The sequence below is a fragment of the Callospermophilus lateralis genome, chromosome 4 (assembly GCF_048772815.1).
Source record: "Callospermophilus lateralis isolate mCalLat2 chromosome 4, mCalLat2.hap1, whole genome shotgun sequence".
Taxonomy (NCBI): domain Eukaryota; kingdom Metazoa; phylum Chordata; class Mammalia; order Rodentia; family Sciuridae; genus Callospermophilus; species Callospermophilus lateralis.
The window spans coordinates 55850603-55871993 of record NC_135308.1 but is presented as its reverse complement, the minus strand read 5'-3'; the positions used below and the strand labels follow the sequence as shown (position 1 = coordinate 55871993).

General features: G+C 37.0%; 1 protein-coding gene across 10 annotated transcripts in view; it reads left to right on the top strand.

Moving 5' to 3' along the window:
- Unc5d (unc-5 netrin receptor D) overlaps positions 1–21391 on the top strand; it is a 508406-nt gene that overhangs the window by 133906 nt on the left and 353109 nt on the right. The window lies entirely within an intron of this gene.

Genomic DNA, 21391 nt, shown 5'->3' with positions numbered 1-21391 from the left:
TTTCCAACATATTGTTTTCCTAAATAGGACTGATTTGTTCCAGATCTTTTTCTGAGGGGTACTGAGGATTGAACTCAGAGGTGCTCAACCACTAAGCCACATCCCCAGCCCTATTTTGTATTTTATTTAGAGACAGAGTCTCACTGAGTTGCTTAGTGTCTCAGTTTTGCTGAGGCTGGCTTTGAACTTGATCCTCCTCCTGGAGCCACTGGGATTACAAGTATGCATCCCCAGGATTACAAGTGTACGCCCCCCATGCCTGGCTTGTTCCAGATCTTAATGAGTGAACCACCTTTTGATATAAAATTTGGGTCTTAATAAGTGGAGTTCACTTTTAGATATGTTGGATATACACAGTTTCTTGGTATAGTAAAAATGAGTGCAGCATTGCTTTCAAGAGACTTTAGGGTCTCTTGAGGTGTTTTCTAACTGAGTCTATTCTGAGTTCATTGTGGTTGCTTTCTATGTTTCTTTCATGACCTTCTGAGTTGATAACATGTGAATCATTTGGAGAGTACATGCATATTAACTTATTAACTAACTATGCAGGAACCACATTCTTTGCACTTTTTTTTACAAGTAGTAGTATGTGTTCACTTACACATCAGAGCCACTGGTAGGAGTTTAAAAGATGTAGAAGCTTGGGGTCCATTTCTAGAGGTTCTAAGTTTGTAGGTCTTGTTCAGCGCTGGTATCTAAAGACATCTAGGATTGTGAAGCTTTGCCTTCTTCTTGATTTCTGTTACTTATAGACTTTTTAAACTGTCAGAGAAAAAAATTGGGTCATTGCTCTCAGATTTTTAACAGGCATGCAAGTAAATCACCTAGGATTCTTGTTCAAAGGGGGTGAATCAGGGGCTCCACATTTCTAAGAAGGTCAAGGTGATGGCGATGCTGCAGGTTCTGGGATCATGCTTTGGGTAATGAAGACCTAGATCATGATTTCCATTTTGGAAAACAGTATCACAATGGCCACAGTGAATGAGAATCCTGATGCCCACTGGTACACGTGTCTCTCCCATATTTTTCCCATGTCCATTTTGTAATAAACAGAACAGAATATTATAACTTGCCTTTTCTTTCTGGGCATGATTAAGTATATACTACCAAGACTGAAAACTACTTTGCAGTACAGAAAGGATTTTGCAACCACGGTTCACCTCCTTAATGGAATTCTAGAAGTTAATGTTCTGACTGATAAAATAGTCTGTCTTGTGGGGCAATACGTAGAAGAAATGAGAAGTTAAAGGGAATGAGAAAGAATACGTGTGTGGATATCCATATAGTTCTATCTACATAATCACAATCATCATTGCCTATTAAGAGAAGAATATCTGTTATAGCCACTTGTTAACAGAATTACCTTGAAATAGATTTGAAAAGCTTTGTATACATAATAGATCATCAATAAATAGTAGTTATTATCATTATTATTATTCTTAGTATTAGTGGAAGTACTGTCAGTAGTCATTTTCTTCCTAAGATCCTATTAAGGGAGTTTTTCTCAGTGTTGGTTACAATATAAGAAAATTAAAAATGTTTGTAATGAAATTCCAGGACAGAAATAAAATCTTAAAGAGAGAATAGAAATGACACATCATAAAAAACTTTAAAAACAAAAGGAAAGTTGTTCTTAATGTTAAATAAACATATTCAACAGAAATGTTTTTCTCATTCATTGATAATACCCTGGTATTTCATTAGTGCAGTCAGTCTCTCTAAATTTACTGAAGCATACATTCCATTTTTAATATCTCATTCATTCCTCTTTATGGATTAAATGCTCATGTTCACTAGTGAAAACCCTGTTCCAGCTGACAGAAAGTATAATTTGCATGTAATGGATTATAACTTTTCTTCATTGTCATCTGCATGAGCTACATTAATGCACCAGAGCCCCCTCCCTATTATTTCAAGAGAGTTCAAAAACAATAAACACGAAAGCTGAATCCCACACACAGGAAGGCAGTTGACTCTTCCTGGCTGTGTCCAAGTGCTTTCATGCATTTTCCTAGCCTTTCAGTTTGGTGGTGCAGTTAGAGCTTGTATAGGGTTGATTCCTTGTTCTTTCATCAGTGACTGGTAACCAGGCATGTGTTGGGAGGAATAAAACTGGGAGAGAGGCATAAGGGATGTTGGACATAGCAGACATAGGTGGAGTGGTCTTCATAACCACCTTTGGGAAGAAACAGGATCTGGACCTATTGAAGTCAGATATTAGTTAACCCTTAAGTTATGAAACACAAGGTTGTGTTTCATATGAACAAAGTGGGGAAAACGTGGTATGTAATATACACTTTTATTCCTAAAATTTCATTGTTATACTTTTCTCTTCTTGGCTTTATTGAAACTAAACAGCTGTATGAAAAAATTTCCAGTTATGGCTGAAAAAAAGTACTTTGTTATGTGTGACCTCCCCCCATTGAGGTAAAACTATTGATTGAGAAAAGCTAAATTTATTAGATTATTGCAGTAGAGGAAGGTTCAGTGTGAGGCATCTTAGATGCCTTTCAATGGGAAGAAAATGAGGAAGGATATTTGTAAGTCAGGAGCCTGGGTGGGTGATTTGGGGTCATGTCTTGCAAAGTGAGGGACTGGGTAGGATTATAACATTCTTGAAATAAAAGTTTGGTCTGGTAGGCAGGTGAGATGAAGGTCTGGGTGCAAGTATTGAAAAAGGTGTCTGACTGGTAAATAACCCATTGTACTTGGTTTGCAATCTTCTCCAAAAATGTAAATTTTTCCTGTATGCCTATCTCCAATATTCTTTAGCATCAGAATAGGAGAGTATGCTGGTTTTAATTCCTAAATTTAAGGATAGAGAAATGGCACATATTAGTGTCATATGGCTGCTATAACAAATTGCATAATCTTAGTGGCTTAAAACATAGCAGATCTCTTTGACAGTTTTGTAGCTAGAAGTCCAACATGGGATTCATTCGGCTGAATTCAGTCTGTAGGATTCTGTTCCATTCTGGAAACTAAAGGAAAATCCATTTCCGTGAACTTTTCACCTTCTAGCAGTTGCCTTCCTAGGCAAGTGGCTCTCTCCATCTCTGAAGCCAGGAGAATTGCATCTCTCTAATCATTTTTCTGAAAGCCATATTTCTGTTTTGAACTTTTAAGAAATCTCTTTTTGTGGGGCTGGAGGGTACAGGGGATTGAACTCAGGTGCACTTGACCACTGTGCCGCATCCCCAGCCCTATTTTGTATTTTATTTGGAGATAGAGTCAAGGTCTCACTGAGTTGCTTAGCACCTTGCTTTTTCAGAGGCTGACTTTGAACTCGGGATCCTCCTGACTCAGACTCCGGAGCTGCTGGAATTACAGGCATGCATCACCAGGCCAGACTAAGAAATCTGTGATTATTTTCATCCACCTTCAAAATCCAAGATATTCCTCCCATTTTAAGGTCACATCTGCAAAATCCCTTTTGTCAAGTAAAGTTAACATTCATGGGTTCTGGGAATTTGGATAAAGGCATCTGGGAATGGAATTGGGGGAAGGGTGGCATTACTTGCTCTGCCACTCAGAAGAATTATACAACATATGGGAAAACTTTGCCCTCTTGCCACCTCTGGTGACTGGAATGACCACATGGTGCAGGCCATTCTTGGGTATGGATCAGTGAAGATTTATTTACAATCATAAAAAAGCAGTAATTGTAGTGCTTCTCCTTCTTGAACTAAGGATGTATCTCAGTGTGATCTATTTGATAACATATATATATATATATATATATATATATATATATATATATATATATATATATATATGTTGTTCTTTTATTTTTTTTAAAGATATTTTCTATGCTGGGTTTTTAGAAAAGCATTGTTGCCTTCTTTGTGCGTTAGGCCCAAGAGCACATAGGAAACGGACTTTAGATGTTTATGCAAATATAACTAAATATCAGAATATGGATTCCTATTTTTCATCTTCTGTAATATAATGTCTCCCTTGACAAAATACTATTTCAGGTTATCTTCAGTGAGAAATGACTTGCATTTAGCTTTTTAATATCCCTCTGTCATATAGATCATTCTCAGTAATGTTTTACATAAACTAGGAATCCTTCCTTCTTTCAGGCACACCGCAAATACTACTAGTCAAATTAAAGAGGTCAGCAGGATAGTCTTTGCATAATTTGAAAAACATCAATGACATTCATAGCTTGAGGGCCAGAGGCACCTGTGATTCAAGGGAGAGGCTTCCCTTCTCCCCTGTTCATTACCCTAAGGTCTTTCAGCCAGGAAAGGTTTTCTCACTAAGCCACCAACCACCCTATTTTGTGGCTCCTATGTGAGGCGTGTTTTAAAGGAGAAAGCAGAGGCTTTCTTACTGTCAAAAGAGGCATGTTTCTATGGTCATTTTGAATTAGATTGGAATAACCCACTGTGGATCTTAAAGCCACTTTTGCGTGACTGAAAGAGAAAAAAAGGAATAAATATATGCCTGAAATAGGAATTGTTTCCTCTTCTTCATCCTTCCTCCTTTTCCTCCTTCTCTTCTCCTCCCCTCCCCATGCTTTTCTTCATTCTCATATTCTCTTTCTCTCTGTCTGTCCCATGTTCTTATAGTTTCACTTTTTCTCTTTTGGGGACCCCTGGAATTTAAATCGTATTTGTTAACAAACCACTGAAACATTCTTTCATGGAGCCAATATGGTTTGTGTCACAACCAGCAGTTCTTCCAAAGAGGAAAAAATGTACATATAAGAATATTTGCCATAGGATCCTTTATGTGATGAAAAAAATCAAAAATTACCTAAATGTTCATCAACTAGAGTTAAATAATTTACGAGAACAGTGATCTGTGAGTGAGTCTCTGTGGATATGGAATGTGGCTGAAGAATAAAATTCAGTTGGTGGTATACTTATTGCTCTTTATCTGGGAACTAATTAGTAGATATGAGAATATAAAGAGGTGTACACTAATGCACTGTGGGATGTAAGTATTTTATTTTAAATAATACTTTAAAAAGTCTTCACATTTGTTCTGTGAAAAAGAATGCAAGAATCTATTAAAATAAATAATAATAGGATTGGAGTGCTGTTGGGGCTTTGGTGTCTCACTCTATAAATACCCAGATAATTTGATATTTACAATCAACATTTATTTTTATTGTCTAAAAGTAAAATAAAAAATTAGAAATATTGGTGAATTTATGGTATATAAAATAGGTCTCAATAAAGCAATAAAAAATAAAGCAGACATGGAAGCAAAAATAGAACATTTCCAAAAGTATGGACTAAACTCATCCCAGTGTCTGTTATCCAGATAAGGTGAAAAAAGAGGAAATTAAAGAGTTTCTCTGTAAATATGAAAAGATATTATGGATCTTATTGCAAGAAATCCAGTCGTCATAATTGTGGGGCCACATTAGTAGTGAGAAAGGGCACCATTTAGATCAAGGATAATGTAAATTGAATTTTAAACTCTTTGTATCCCAGAATTTTTCCAAGTACCTGGCACTTGTGACCTAATGTATTGAAGAAGGAGGATATCTCAGCTTTCCTCAGGTTTTGCAGGCAAATATTTGTTTTTCTCTTTAAAGTACTTTAAGAAAGGTATGTTTGAAAATTTGAGAAAAAAACACAAAGGGTTATTCTGTTTTCTTCATATTTCTGGTAGTAAATTACATGTATAATGTGTGTTGAGTGCTTTGGTTACCTCTGGTCAAAATGAGTCCTTATATACATAGCAGTGGTGTTTTCCAGTGTCAAACTTTTAAAGAACAGGGACCATTTCTAGTTTAAATGTTTTCTGCTGATATCTAACACTATCATTTTGGAAATATTTCGATAGTCTATAATTCAATTGGATAAAAAAAGGAAGAAGAGATGAATATTATTTCCCCCTGAAAATGTGACTATCAGAAGTAGATATTGACATATACAAATAAGTTGTTTGCTGATCTGATAGTATAAAAGACAATACCATTTGAACAGCCTTTTCAATACCACATTGAAAAAAGAAAGTCAAATAAAGGGTAATGTCATAATTACTGTAAAGTTTGGTTGGGTTCTCTTTTGCCTATATAGCTAGAATTGTTATTTTGCAGTTACTGATTTTTAGATTAAGTGCTAGAGAATAAATCACTTGAAATACTAGAAAGGTCATGAATAATCAACATATTATCACCACAGACTGCTTAGAATTCACGTCTCTATGTTTAGTCCATTCAGAATAAGCAAAGGCTACCTATTTTCACAAGATAAGAAAGTGCCTTTTATTCAACAGAAGAGTGAGCCTCTGAGGGCCTGAGCTGTCAGTAGGTCCCCATCTCCCCTTATGTCACAGTCCCCAAGTGTTCTGTGTGGTCTGTAGCTGCTCAGGCTTGATTGTTTGGCACAGTCTGGGCACTGGAACATGAGGAAATTTAACCAGAATGTCAAGAAAATACTTTTCCCATTAATTTCTTTTTCTGGTACAGTGATGTCATCTCCCTGAGAAGAGGAAGGACATACCCTGGAGCATGAGTCATGTAGACTGGATTAGGACAGCTTTTAATATTTGATATTTATTATACTAAGTAGGTTTTCTGCTCAGATTCCAGGGGTGTGTGAGCATATTGTCCACTCTTTCTTTCTTTAACCTCCTGTTATTTTTTAGCTCTGAAATCTACATTTTGAATCTGACCCTTGTGTCAGGGGTTCCCAAGGCCAACCTCCGGTTCCACTATTCACTGTGAGGACTCATGGGTCTCTGAATATTGTTATATTCAGTGGTTGTGCTATATTAAGGTGAAAGGTTACAGAGCAAAACCTGCGAAGGAAGAAGCCACCATGGCAGAGTCCAGGGGGAGCCACAGGTGTGAACAACCAAGAGTCCTCTCCTGTTGGAGTCACACAGGCCACATTTAATCCCTTCAGCAGTGAATCATGATGACACATGTGAAGTATTGCCAACTAGGGTAGCTTGCTCAAGATTTGGTGCCCAGGGCTTTTATTGGGGTCTGATACCAAAACTCCATATCCCTAAGGAAAGCCTGTGGTCAACCAAACCATGTTGTTTGTCCTAACAATTTAGGCATGGTAAGATACTTTTAGCAGTTCTGGGAATGGTGAAAACCTTCATGAAATACAAGTTCCCAGATGCCAATCAAGGGCCAACTGTGTAAATAGTCCTTTCAAAGGATAGTAGCCTGGCCCAGGTTAACCTTACTCTGCCTGATTGGATATTAATTTACAGTCTTCCCAACTTGTTTACCTGTGATGTTCTAATTACATACACAGCCCTTTTTGAAAACTTCTATTGTATTTCACATCATGTTGAACACTTAGTAGGTGTTTTTCAATTGCTTTTCCTCTCTGCTCACTCATCCCAATATACAGTTTTTTGCCAAGTTCTGTATTATCTGTTACTAAAATGTGTCCTGAGCCTGTCCAGTTTCATTCTTCCCTGGACATCATAATTCATTCTCCTTCCTTCTCAGTTCTGGATTGCTTCAGTAGTGTCCAAACTTGTTTCTCAAGTCAACATTTGCCACTTTCTAATCCATACTCCACAAAGCAGCCAGAGACTTTTTCCTGAAACTGGATAATGTTGCTCCTTTACTTAAAATTCTTTCATGACTTCATACTGCTGTTAAATGAACCTACACGCCATGACATTAGCTTACCCTGACCCATTTAGTCCATCTAGGACTGTTCACTCTGCTGCTCTGCAGTTATGACAGTCTTATTTAATTTCTTCATATTCCCCAATCTCCAGCCTCAAGGCTTTGAAGAAGCTATTCTTACACCAGAAGCACTGTAGTCTCTCTATTACTGTTGCCAGCACCTGCTACTTCCTTAGAACTCACTTCAAAGATAGGGCAGTCACTTAATTTGTCATACAAACCAGGACACTATTTAGAGAAAAGGAGGTGTTACTTACAAGTAAGCATTCCACATCAACATGGGGAACTTGTCATTTTCTTGTCCTGTAATTTTCTTTCAGACTACTCATGTCATAATTATTAATTATACACTAGCCTGTGTGGTTATTCTTTGGATAGGTTTACCCCCACTAATGCTAAGTTTCATAAGTTCATGATCTATATTGCCAGAACTCACAGTGCTCGTATACGTTTCCCCAATATCAATTCAAAATTGGATAATAGCAGTGATTCCTAGCAGGCATTGTTTTTTAATCAATCTCTTCTTGTTTTGTTTTTAATCCCCTACTGAAATTTTAATTGGAAATCACCGTACTCAACTCTTGGATCTATCTTTCAGCAGTCTTGCTGATTACCCAAAAAGGTAATTTGGTTATCTATTGAAAATTTAGTGGTAGAATATCTCACCTCTGCAGAAAGTCTGAATCATATTATTTTTCCAGTGGTTTGGCTGCATTTTAATAAAATGGACATGCTTCAAATTTCATTTTGTTTTTTTTAAACAGGAATGATATTTTTTAAAAGTTTCTTTTGTGTGTATCAATTAATTCATTTCAGCCTTGTAGTTATGAATTCACTCTGACCTTCTGTAAGCTGTCAAAAACAAAATAGAATCCTAGTAGCAAAAAAATAGACCTCAAATGCTAGGAAGAACCTCTGGCATTTCCCAGTCTGTGGGTGCTGCCCCAGACATTGCTGCCTTCTGTAAGGGCCCAAATAAGTCAAATAGATCTGTAAATTATGGGTAAAATTAAGATTAACCTCAACTGCTGTCATGTTGCTGTTCCTGTATCATTCAGTTCAAAGTGAAGAGTTTGCGTATCAACTTTCAAACCACGTATTTACTAAGCCTCATATTTTCCTCTATCTTTAGAAACTTGTTTAAAAGACAGTTTCTACATCTGGGCATCAAACTTTACACACATACATGTGTCAAAAGTTAGTCTACTTAATGTCTTTATCTCTTTAAGGGATATGAAAAAAATAGAGAATTGGAATTGAGAATGTTTGATTATAGAATAAAGACTTCATTAATCTTAATGCAATACAACACATTAAATTTTAATGTGAATACAGTTTAATTTGAATGCATCATTGTGGATACAGTTGATTGGTACCTACTAGGATTCCTCTGTGCCAGCAGAACTATCCCCAAATGTAGGGATGAAAGATGTAATAATTACTTTTTCTGAAGCCCTAGCAGACAGGGTATAGGCACAGGGCATAGTGGGGCCTCAGGGGAGATCTGGCAGTAGAATCTGTGTATAGTGAACTTGAGGACTTCTTTACCTTATGATAAAAGCAGCTGTGGGAGGAGAAATCCCTGCCTTTGGATAATGTTAGTAAGGATGTGGTGCCTGGAGCAATGGCAGGACTGTGTGGCTCATGAAGAGCCAAGCTTGTTGATGGCCTTGTGAAAACATGGGGCTAGCAGGGTCTTCAATGATGTCATGAGGTAGTCTCTCCATCCTTAGGAGAACCTACCCCTCCATTACTCGTCCATGTGAAATTGCAGGTGTCCTTGTAGTTTAAGCCACTTTTAGTTGATATTCTTTTTGCATATCAATTAATTCATCTCAATTTTGTAGGTATGAGTTTGCTCTGACTGAATGATATAAGAACATTCAGAAAATAAAATATTATCACAGAAAATAAAATCCTGACGCACTGGGAAAACTAATTTATAGATCTAAATGCACTTAAGTAAATTTACCTTTACAATGTCCATTATGATTTAATGCCTGTGCACATGTTCTATGGTTATATTATTGAGTTGGTATCTCTACTGTAAAGATAGCTGCTGTACCACTGTGATTAGCAGTAGAGCTCTTCATTATCCTGGATTATACTAACAATTCAGGCAAAATTCTGTCAGCCAAGGACACTTTCTCCTTCATGGGCCTTTTCTCTAGATCCTTCCTTATAGGCCTAACCACAGACATAGATTTTAGTTTTTGGTTAATAACACCAAACCCTATGCTTACCTCCCAATTGTGGCTTGCCTTAGGTCATGTAACAAAGTTGCCTGCATGGTTTGCTGGTTTTTAAGAGGTTGACCCAGAGACAATTAGATATCTGAGTTGTTGATGGAGTAATTTTTTTTCTTTTGGGGAGGGTGGGGAATACTAATTGAATTCAGGGGCACTCAACCAATGAGCCAAATACCTAGCCCTATTTTGTATTTTATTCAGAGATGGGGTCTCACTGAGTTGCTTAGTGCTTTGCAGTTGCTGAGGCTGGCTTTGAACTCATGACTCTCCTGCCTCCGCCTCCCAAGCTGCTGGAATTACAGGTGTGCACCACTACTGCCTGGCTTGATGAAGTAAATTTTGATATGGTTTTGTAGATACTCCACTTCCGTCACCTTCTCTCTTCCCCATGCTCAGAATTGACTACATTCTGAAAGGTACAGGAGTGGAATTAGAAAGCCCTGATTGCTGCTCATACCCTACTTTGGGGTTATTTCTCTTTGCACACTGTTAAATCCTGTGCACAAATACCCTGGAGGCAGCACTGGAAGAATCTCAAGCAAACAGTCCTGCTCCTCTGGGCCACAATCACATGACATACTTTCCTAATGGTATCTGCAATTATCAAAAATAAACACCAGGGTTGCATAATTTTGTGAAAACCAGCCCAGACCTACGATGTTCCTCTTAAACAGGAAGATAAAATATTTATAATTCAAAAGGGAACAGAGTCTTAACCATCATGAAGATACTGCTAAAAAATAAGAGAATGAAGGTAAGAAGAAATATTAGGTGAGCTTGGTGGTTATGCAATGAGAAAGACACCTCATTTCTACTCTCCTGTATCTCCTATTGAAGCCTTCCTGACATCAGTGGTGTTTAAAAACAACAACAAAAAGTTTCATAAGGGGAGGGGAATAGGCTGTTCCAAATGCAACCCTTCTGTAGCTCTCCTGAATTGTAGTACAACAGATATCTATTGGAACAAAGAGATGGTGTACCAAATCTTGGTGCAGGCTAGGATCACCAGGATTCACATTACAGAGGAAATTGAAGAGAAAGTGTGTCTGATGTTTATGGGTCTTCTGAAACACGGCCTTGGATGAGATGTACAGCAAAGACCTTTATGGAATCCTTCAAAAGAAACCAGCAAGGCAGGCATCATCCTGGGCAAGTCCTGCTGCTCTTTATGCTTATGTTCAACTCTGCGACTGTGCACTTAGTGGAACATAAGGGGTATTGATCGTAATTTTGCCTCGTAAATAATGGATTTAACATGGAAAGTCTTACTCACAGGTGCGCTCACGGACTCTTCAGTGAGTCTTTGTGTGATTGCTTTTCTGCTCCATTATTCTTGCTCCAGGTAGGTCATGGAAAATCTCCCTACTTTTAAATATGAAAACCTAAACTGCAAGAAGTCTGTTTATGCTATGTTGGCTTGTTGAAAATAGAATTCTTACCAGATTTGTCCCTCATTATATCCTATTCACCTAAGTCAGAGTTTGAAATTTATGCAAAATCTAATGCTTTTAGGAGACATTAGGAGATTGGTTTTCTGGGGGCCATTCATCAACTTAATGTCCATCTTAGTTGTCTGCTAATGGTTTCTCATCTTGACTTACAAACATCAGAGGCATGAGGATCCTGACTACTCTTTTCTTTTTATTATTGATTATTCTATCCATCCTTACTAACTGTACCCTTCCTTTTTTGTTTTCCCCAAAACAATACTTAGGAGTCCAGTGACCCTTACGGGGTTGGGGACAGTTTTAAGCCATTCCATCTCACACTCCCCCACCTTTGATTCTAGTGGTCTGACGCTCTTTCCTGTTGCTTCTCAACCTTGGAAAGCCACACCTTCACCAGAATTTCTTTTGGTGTATGGACCTGTTTTTCTTTCTAGTGTTACGGTGAGATCCTGTTGGTCATTGTGAGACACTATCAGTTCCTGGGGGTGAGGGAACAGATGAGCACTAGGTTTTGTGTTTCTGCTCCCTGTCACCTGGGTTTATTAATCAGGCCAGGCCATCGCATTCCATTGTGTAAACCACTGAAGTGAACACATAAGCTATTTTAATGTCCTCACCTTTTGCTGAAGCTTATTGGCCAGCACTCTCCCACCACTGCATCACATTTATAAAAGCTGCATCGCTGAGGGCACCTCCTCTGCAAAGAAGCTGTGTGTTCACACCTTTGGGATGCTGCCTACTCTGGGCAGTCAGGAAGCTGGAGGAGGATGCCTGTGCTATAATCTACTTCTTCTTTTATAATATGTGCCTCCTTGGAGCTATAATCCACCTCTTCTTTCCATAATCTGGCATGTCACATCTGCTATTTGTCAGATACTGTTCTAGGTACTGGGGACCCGAAGTCTTAAGATGTATGTCAAGAAGAAGAAAGAGTGAAATCTTCAGTGCCTGGATTTCAACTACAATACAAACATATTCTATATGGAGGATTAACCAGAGAGCAACATCACTGTCATCTTCAACTGGCTTCTGAGAATTCAGACCAAGTGAAATCCAGATAGTCTCTCCTAAATGGGCAGAATCCTTGTACCCCGGACTGTATCCCTTCTCTCCGTCTTCCCCGCTGTTCCCTCTGCTGACATTCTCTCCCATTCCTCCCACCAAATCTTATCTCCTGCCAGCTCTCTGGTTTGCTTGTTGGGGGAGCGCAGAATGGGGGTGGATGAGGACTGCCTGCCCTTGTTCTGCGAGCCTGAGGTCCCACAGATGGTGTTCCCCTGCTCCCGCCATGACTCCCTAGGGACTGGAGACAGTCTGTTACAGGACGCGAAGTCCCTGTACTAAAAACAAAAGACAATCATTCTGATGAATGGTTAACTTCTGGGAGGCCTTTTGGAAAAGACAAGAGAATGTGGAGATGGGCTGGAAGAGAGGATTCACCCAGCACAGTTAAGACATCTCTGAAGGAATAATCCTGCTTAAGATTTGGGAATAAGCCAAGAAAAGCATTCAAGTCTTCAGTCCCATAGTGAGATACTCAGCAGCAAGTTGAGAAGGGATAGATGCTGGTTACAAAGGAAGCTGTGTTTTGTGGTACCTGGACTTAGAAGATGACTTGAGTTTACATGTTGTCTCTACTTTTAATGCTCATTAAATCCTGGCACCTGCAGAGTTCACATCACCTGAGAGGTAGTTAGAAATGCATGATTTTAGGCCCTGCCCCAGAACTGTACAAAATTAGACTGCATTTTAACAATATTTCCTCTGTGATTGTTAGATTCAAGTTCCATAACCATTTGTCTATATAATCAGCAGCTAAAGTGACTTCAGTTATTCAGTACTTGCTGCCTCAGTATCTTCACCTACAAAATGGAGATTTTAATAGCTACCTCACTGTTGTCATACATATCTTAAAAATAATGATGTATTTGAAAGTACTTGGCAAAACACAAAGCATTTTTTAAGGAATATGTGAAAAGGCTGTTGAAACCAAGAATGCAGAGACTCTCTACAAGAAATTTAAAGTTTAGCACCAGTGGCAATTTTAGCACAAATTGTGGTAGCTGCTTTTGATAATGGGGAAAGGAGGGGACAACTAGAAACCCAAGGCTGAGAATAGGGGGAGTAGGTGGTGGTGTGAATAATAGGTATCAGGCAGGATTTAAAGCATCTGACTCCCAAATGAAAATGAGCCCTGTACTCTAATTAACAGACTGCATCCTTCTGAGACTTATAGGTAGATGAAATCTCAGAGATACTTGTGGGTTCTTGCTGACCCTGTGGCTCACACATTATCTAGTGTCAGTTTTGACCAAGTGATTTTAAATTGTGTAGACAGCTCACCTGGTGATGGCAGTATAGATTTGATGATAATGGAAATGTTTAACCAGTGCTAAATGTGAAAGAAGTTAGAAAAGAATTCCTTCCATTTTCTTTATTTTGTTCAAGATGGGTGTTCATTTGGTAATGAAAGTTCCCTTAATGTTAAACTGTTTTTAGGAGCTGACAGTCTCTATTCACAACTTTTTTTTATGGGTTCTGCAATCACATTATCACTGTCGATTCATTTTCTAATTTTCATCTTCCTAGTTTCAACTCTGATCAGCTTTTAGCACTTCTTTCCTGTAGAAAAATATTGTTACATGTGACTATGTATTTCTTTTTGGTGTGCTGAGCTGGAGTATATAAAAATAATATCTATATGAATATAATTCTGAGTTTAGCATCCTAACATATGTAGCTCAAAGATTTAACTGTATTCTAGGTTTGCGTATTTTAATGAACTGAAAGAAAGGAAAATGCAAAATTAAATGTTTCTGAGAATTCTAAACTTACTGTGGTATTACTTTCATCACTGAATACAAATAATTGTGTTTAATGAAATGATTAACTTCCATTTTATCACATTTCAGACTTGATATTGAAGTCATGCTTGGAACAGGAAGAGATTAGAAATAACAAACTTTGGTCCTCCCGATTGTAATTACTTCTGAAAAATTTCTTAAGTAAATCCTAAGTCTTCTTCAGTGATATATGTTGAATGCTAAACCAAAAATGACAATACTTGGCAAATCTTAATTATTTTCACTATTTCCATACTGAGATAGATAAATAAATGATACATGTTAATAAATGTTACATATTCTTAGGGATTATAAGTCATTATTATTACTTTTCTTTTTTTATTTTTTTTTATTTTTTTTTATTTTTTATTGGTTATTCAAAACATTACAAAGATTTCAGAATCACATCGGTTACACATCCACATTTTTACATAATACCATAATAGTAACTGTTGTATTCTGCTACCTTTCCTATCCTCTACTATCCCCCCTCCCCTCCCCTCCCATCTTCTCTCTCTACCCCATCTACTGTAATTCATTTCTCTCCTTATTTTTTTCCCATTCCCCTCACAAACTCTTATATGTAATTTTGTATAACAATGAGGGTCTCCTTCCATTTCCAAGCAATTTCCCTTTTCTCTCCCTTTCCCTCCCACTTCATGACTCTGCTTAATGTTAATCTTTTCCTCCTGCTCTTCCTCCCTGCTCTGTTCTTGGTTGCTCTCATTATATCAAAGAAGACATTTGGCATTTGTTTTTTAGGGATTGGCTAGCTTCACTTAGCATAATCTGCTCTAAAGTTTTCTATGACTTACAATGTTACTCCATGATGGCAAATATTGCCATGTTTTCAGACCGTGTTAAAACTTAGCTACCTTCATTTTCCAAGACTGTCCTTTATTCTATTCAGATTGGGCTGGTCCTGAAAAATTAATATGTAGGCACTTGGTCTTAAGAATAAGTTTTATGAGTTAAAAACTTGGCCACCCTTAGTTTCAGGTGTATTTTCCAGAGAAAATATGGTACAGAGTGAGATATGGGTGGGGTGAGTAAGGCGAAATGAACACCAGGGGCTTAGGTTCTTTTTACAGGTTTCCTCAGAACTTTGATAAAATGACCTAGACTTAAGAAACCAAAGATTAGAGCTGGGGATGTGGCTCAAGCGGTGGCGCGCTCGCCTGGCATGCGTGTGGCCCGGGTTCGATTCTCAGCACCACATACAAACAAAGATGTTGTATCCGCCGATAACTAAAAAATAAATATTAAAAATTCTCTCTCTCTCTCCTCTCTCTCTTAAAAAAAAAAAGAAGCCAAAGATTAAAGAATACAAATGTCTTGTTCTCCACATTCCCTGGCTAGAATTAGGATTATAATCTCCTAGTTTATTAGTGTTGTAGTCTAGAATTATTTTTATTGAACTACAAAATTTCACATACAGAAGAATATATGTGTGATATATGTATACATGTATGCAAATATATACACATGTAAGAATATATATATATATATATATATATATATATATATATATATACCAGTATATGTTTGCACTTTACTACAATCACCCTTGATCTGTGTTAGATATGCTCTGAGATGACCAGTGAATGCCTGAGAGCTTGAATAGTACCAAATTGCATATATTAAAGTCTTTCCATTATGCATACAAACACAATTTTAATGCCTTTTCTATCTTAAGTAAGCAATTATTGTACGCCCTGGCTGTAACACTTGCGGTTCGAAGTGCAGTAGAAAAATTAGCATGAGTTTATTTTTCCTTCTTCACAGTTTTACAAATAGAAGATTCATTCTTACTGTACTTCTTAGCACCCTTAGCATAGGATTTTTTTTCTTATTAAGTCCAAAACTTTTACCTTTTTACATAAAGGCAGCACATTATGGCTTCTCTTTGGTATATCCATATCACCAGCATCACTACTGTTGGAGTGGGCCATCGTTTGGCCCGTTATTAAGGTAATAAGGATGACTTCATTCCTAGCACTGTGGCAATGCCACATCAGTGTGGTCACCAAGAAGACTGGCTACTCAGTGACTTCCAGACCTGTGGCAAATAGAGCATGGGGACGATGGATGAAGGTCTGATTGCCTCCCAGTCAGGACAGAACAGGACAAAGTGAGATTTCTCCACACTACTCAGAAAGTTGTGCAGTTTGTAATTGATTGTTTCTGGAACTTTCCATTTAATGTTTTCAGACCATTGTTAACTGTAGGGAACTGAAACCAGAGGGAACTAAACTGTGGAAAGTAAATCTGCAAATAACAGTGGACTAACTATTAAGTTAAACATTTCACATTAATGTTTGTGAGCATAAATCATTTTAATTGTCCTGCAGTGTATTTCCTGACAGGCAAACACACAAAACTACACTGGATTTGGTCACTGTCTCCAAAGGGAACCAAACATCGCAGTACAGAAATGTAGGTCTTAAAATGAAAGACTGACTTATAATTATTCTTCCACCTTCAGATAATTAGAATTGGTTTTCTGTCTTGGAAAGTTAGTGGTTACTCACATCATTTTCAGACAGGTACTGTTTATGAAAATATTAAATATTTATTAAAATTTGAAAAAAAAGCCAATAAGCTATATTTTAAACATGTTGGTATCCAATGATACATTTTTAATTTTTTTGTTCACTCTGAAATTAAAGAGCTATTTCATTTTCCTTTCTTTGTTATAATTGCTTGTGCTTCTGAAAATTCCTCTTTCCTATGTTTTATTATTCTTAAGATCATGTAGAAATGACAAAGAGTAGACACCCTTAGTTTAATAACGACTGGGTCCTAACACACATCAGGCAAATGGAAAGGACGGAAGGTGGTTAGAGGAGGGTTAGAGGAGCTGCCTTCACTTTCCTATTATCTTCTCTCCTTGTGTTAAAACTGCCATTACCTGGGGAGCCCAGTGTGGCCAGAGGGCCAGTAACAGTGCTTCCTGCCCATGTTCTGCAGCTTGTTGACATGGTGGACAGAGTGCAGCTAGACTGTGTTATTTAACGAGGGGAGGGAGAAATGGGTGAAGGAGAAAACCTGGGTGCGGGGTGGGGAATGTTTCTTGTATTAAATTGAAGGTGCAATTAACTGTTGAACACTTCAGTGGCACCACAATTTAGATTCCAGATTCACCCATAGAACTTCAGAAAAATCCCACAACGTAGCTTTAATAGGTCTACAGCCAGACGAAAAGTCTAGAGCTATCACATATGCCCAGGGATTGAAGTTTCTTAAAATATATTTAAATTTACAAACATTTAAGTGTATCATTCTGTGCATCTTGTCAAATGCACAGCTGTTGGATCTCCACATTTCAAATACAGAGGAGTTTCACCATTGCCTAAAATTCTCTCTCATGCCACCACTTTGTAGTGACAGTCCCTCCATTCTTAGTGACTGGCACACATTGATTCCTACAAGCTTTACATTTTTCAAAATATTTTATAAATAGAATGATATAGTATGTGACCTTCTGAATCAAACTTCTTCCTCTTAATGCTTTTGCATGTTGTTGCATATATCAGTAATTTGTTCATTTGTAATTTAGAGTAGTGTTCCACTCTACAGACCCTCTGTACTTTGTTTATCCAGTAGACAGTTGCAAGAGTTGAGTTGTTTGCAGTTACAGGTAGTTGTAACTAAAGCTACTTTAATAATTGTCACACAGGTTTCTTTGTAGACATAAATTTTCATTTTTTCCTGGGTATATATCTAACATGCTAGGAATGCTAGGTCATGTGGTTGATATGTTAAAAATCTAATAAAAAGTTGCCAGTGTGGCTCCATCATATTTCATTTTGTATTCCTAGGCTCAATGTCTGAGTTCTAGTCCCATCCGATTTTGCTTATGTGGTTGCAGTAATTTAAATCAAGTCTTCTGATTGGTGGATACCAGCATCTCATTATGATTTTAATTGATGATTTCTAATAGTTTATGATGTTGAGAATGCTTTGAAGTGCATGTTTGGGATCTCTGTCCTCTGTGGCGATGCCCTCTGTTCAAATCCTTTGCCCCTTTTAAAACTGGGACTTATACTCCATGTTTATATAAGTATGTCAACATGTACTCTACTGTCATGTATAACTTAAAAAAAAAAAAAAGAAGAAGAAGAATAAAATGATTTCTTTATTAATCTTATTTATTAGATATATAAAAGCCAGAAAGAAGAACACAATCCATGTATTATAATTTGCATATGAGGTAATTATCTATGAAGGGCCAGCTTACACATCTAATAAAATGTTACACTAAACAAACAAACAAAAAAATCTTGGACTTGTGCTTTCTTATTGTTGAGTTAGAAGAGTTCCTTTTATATTTGAGGGCAAGTTTTTATTGGATAAGTGATTTGAAAACATTTTCTCCCAGTCTGTGATTTATAAAATTTTCATTCTCTTAGCATTGTAATTTAGAAAGCAAATGTTCTTAGTTTTGAAAAAGTCGGAATTACCAAGCTTTTCTTTCATGACCATGCTTTTGATGTCACATCTAAACCCAGCATCACCAAATACAATATCATACCGATTTTCTTTTATAATTTTTTTAGGAACTCTTTATAGGTTTTATATTTTATGTTTAGTTCTAAAATCTATTTTTAATTATTTTTTGTATAAAGCTTGATTTACTAATTATTAATTAATTAATTTTTTGACATTGGAATTTGGTTGTTAAAGCATATGTGTTAAAATTTATCCTTTCTCCATTGAATTTCATTTTCGCCTCTGGGCGGGAAAACAATTGTTGAGCGTGTATGGTTCTGTTTCTTGATATTCTTTTGCCTTTCCATTGCTGTATGTCTCTATAATATAATTAATACCACTTCCTTGATTGTTATCATTTTATGGTAAGTTTTTTAAGTGAAATTTGTGTGTCTTTCAACTTTGTTCTTAAGAAATTTTGTATATTTAGTAGTTTGCCTTCCCATGTAGATTTTCTAATCATTATCTACAAAAAAGTTGCTGTGGTTATGGTTGGATTTTCATTGATTCTATAAAGAAAAATGAAGAAAACTGGCCTTTAAAAAAATAATGTCTTCTAATTCATGAGCAAGGTAACTCTTCATTTGTTTAGGTCTTAGATTTACATTTGACAATTTTTTCTTTAATTTGAGAAATATCTACTAACTTCAAGAACAGGTAATGTCTGGGATGTAGTAAGTATTACGTAAATATTATTGGATCAAGTAGCAGCTTAGCAAAAATAGTATTGATTTTGCCTATTCTCCTTATTCACTTTCAGCTAGGGAACCTTCATGAGTGAACATAGACACATCTTGAAAAATGTTAGAAGAAGCCTTTGTTGGACTCATTGTCTGGTTGCTGAACTCATTTGTCAAAATGAGGTTCTAGTCCCCATCCTCTGATACCATGGAAGGGTTTCTTCTTTGAATGTGGGGAGGAGCAAGTGGCTTAGTAAAGCAGAATGCTATATAGCATTTATGTTTCAAAAAGTTCCCTAATTTCCCTTTTCCCCCATCCCTAACCACTAATGAAGACTTTTGGAGATGGCTTTTGGTTCTCCTTAGCAGATTTGGTATTGTGAAATTTCTAGGAAGAGGATTCAGAGAACATCTCTCCTAGTAATAGGGCACCCATTTTTCAAATGAAATCTTACCCAGAAACACAGTCAAAGCAGATCAAAGCAGAGCCACTCCGGTTGAACTAAACTCTGCAGAGATATTTGAAAGATTCCTATCTTGACTGAAATGATGAGAAAACTACCTCAAAGAGATGATGTAACTTGCCCAAGGTTACAAAACCAATTGATAGAGAAACATAAATGGAGCCCCCATCTTCTGATTCTTAGGACAAAACTCCAAATGACCGCCTTTTCAGATCTTCCACAAGCTGGATTATATGTTTCTATGGGAACTGCGTTTCTTATTTTCTTTGTATGCCATAGTGAGAAATGTACATGGACTTTATCTAAGCTCCAGTGTTTGATTTGGGGAGAGGATATCTTGAGGCTCTTTCCCCATAAAAAGGAACCCTCAATGATGCAAAACCTCCACTGTGTTTTATTTTATATTATTCCTGTAATCTAGGTGGAAAATGCTGGCAGACTTGAGAGAAAATGTGCACTGAAAATTCTGTCTGGTACATGATTGTGTTTTGTCAGCTCTGACCCTCACCCTTGGCATCCATGCAGGGGCCTTGGGGCTTCAAAAATGTGGTTATACCTTTAAGTAAAATGTCACCTCACAGGTCAGAATGGATGGAAGCCCCTTCTGAGGTTTGCAAGTTAAATTTTTTAAACCTGTTGCATCTCTAGTTCTTAAACATGTGAATTCGACATGTCAAGAAAGAAGACTCCCAACATCAGTTGGGTAAGTATTAGTCAATACTATATTCACCATTCCTAATTTCAGAGTAGCAGTATTATCTCTTTCCTACTCCTAAATAATTTCTATAGAGCAGCTTTGTGAAATTTTTTTATTCATTTATTTTTTCCCTTTCCCCTTTTAGAATATTTCCAGGAGGGTAGGAATTCTTTGCTGTGTTTACCAATGTACATTTGCAAAACTTAGAATGGCTCTAGGCATAGTGTATTAAAAAGTGTTCAACAGATATTCCTGGGATGAATCAAGTAGTGCTTATCTGCTTGGAATGATTCTACTCAAAAAAAAAAGATCAAGTGTTACTTTATGTTCTCTCCCATGATTGTCACAAACAAATTATTAAAGAGAGGGAAGGAGTTAATCTCACAATGGGCAGAACATCTTCATTGAAAAAAAAATTGTTATGTACTGTAATTTACCTAGTTTTTTCCTAATGGTTCTTTTATCATTCTGTTACTATAATGATGCCTAAGCTGCCTTTAATAAGTCCTGGTGTTCTGCTTTATATCTACTTCAGAATAAAAACTTCAGGTATATCTTGTTTTTTTTTTTAATTTTTTTTTATTGGTTATTCAAAACATTACAAAGATTGCAGAATCACATCGGTTACACATCCACATTTTTACATAATGCCATAATAGTAACTGTTGTATTCTGCTACCTTTCCTGGTATATCTTGAATGAAGGATTGGCAGTTAGGTTCCCTGAGCTCCTGACGCTTGTCCTATTTTTAGGACCTTCAATTGGGTAACAGTTCAGATTACACTTAAATTGACTGCACTGGCAGTAATGGGGATAAAATGTTCTACTTAGACTGGTGGTATTGGCTCTTCTGATCTGATCCTATGCTAAAAATATAAGCACTATCTCAGTGAGTAAA